This window comes from Grammomys surdaster, unplaced genomic scaffold (assembly GCF_004785775.1).
Source record: "Grammomys surdaster isolate TR1022 unplaced genomic scaffold, NIH_TR_1.0 132748, whole genome shotgun sequence".
Classification (NCBI taxonomy): Eukaryota; Metazoa; Chordata; class Mammalia; order Rodentia; family Muridae; genus Grammomys; species Grammomys surdaster.
This window is the reverse complement of record NW_021622154.1, coordinates 25,702-26,999: the sequence shown is the minus strand read 5'-3', so window position 1 is coordinate 26,999 and position 1,298 is coordinate 25,702. Positions and strand designations below refer to the sequence as shown.

At 48.5% G+C, this 1,298-nt stretch overlaps 1 pseudogene; it reads left to right on the top strand.

Annotated features, from left to right (window-relative positions):
* Positions 1-328: 328 nt before the first annotated feature.
* On the top strand, positions 329-751 carry LOC114615686 (annotated as a pseudogene).
* Positions 752-1,298: the final 547 nt, after the last annotated feature.

Below are 1,298 nucleotides of genomic sequence, written 5' to 3'. Positions count from 1 at the left end.
GTCAAAACGAGAAAGTGAGCTGAGCACGAGCGCCTCCCTCTCTCAGCTTCCTCACTGTGGGTAGGATGTGATCCGCTGCCTCACACTCCTGCTCTGCAGTCATGCCTTCCCTGTCAAGATGGACTGAGCCCCCGCACCGCACCATGGAGAAATATGGACCTTCCTCCCTGAGGTTGTGTCTGTCAGGTATTTTGTCATAGCAACAGGAAAGCTAACTGATACAGCTCTTACCTATGATTGATTCTCCATTCTCCAGCCCCTAATGTGATGACAGAAGGGAACGTTAAAAGGGCTCTGTGGCTTTCCTTGCTGCCAGACCTCCGCCATCATGGGTCGCATGCATGCTCCTGGGAAGGGCCTGTCCCAGTCGGCACTGCCCTACTGCCATAGCGTCCCCACATGGCTAAAGTTGACATGAAGGAACAGATTTACAAGTTGGCCGAGAAAGGCCCGACTCCCTCCCAGATAGGTGTGATCCTGAGGGACTCACATGGTGTGGCACAGGTCTGTTTTGTGACTGGAAATAACATCTTGAGAATCCTTCAGTCCAAAGGCCTTGCCCCTGATCTCCCTGAGGATCTCTACCACTGGATTGAGAGGAACAGAAAAGATAAGAATGCTAAATTCCGCCTGATTCTGAGAGAGAGCAGAATTTACCAACTGGCTCAATACTATAAGACTGAGTGGGTGCTTCTACTCATTTTTCAGTTGGAAATATGAGTTGTCCCCAGCCTCTGTTCTAGTGGCATAAATGTTGTTGTGTACACAAGCAATAAAGTCACTTTGAGTAAAAAAAAAAAAAAAAAAGCATATGGTGGTGAATACTTAATTTGCTCTGAGCTCCCAGCAGGTCACGTATGTTCTGCACCCACCCAAAAGCTATAGATTCACGAATATAAAACACACACACACACACACACACACGCACACACACACTGGCCTTGACTAGCTCAATGACTGGGTACTTCTAACCCTCCCTGCAGCTAGCACACTCCCCTCCAATATTCCTGAATTAATACTTCTTAAATCCATATTTTATCTCTGCTATCCCAGGCCCAATTAGAAGAGTGGCCCCAGGACACTGCAAACAGGTTTTTTGGGGGGTGGGGTAACACAATTAGCATAAGAACACAAGCCCTACAGGACCAGGTTGCTCAGCGTGGTCCAGATTCCGAGCATGCTCCAGGTAGGAAGAGCCAGGGGCCAGAGACCTTCCCCTCTCAATGAGAAAGAGAACCGCTGTGTGTTGAGCAGATTCTCCAGTGGAGGTCAAGAAAAGCAAAAGTGAAAGGCATTTG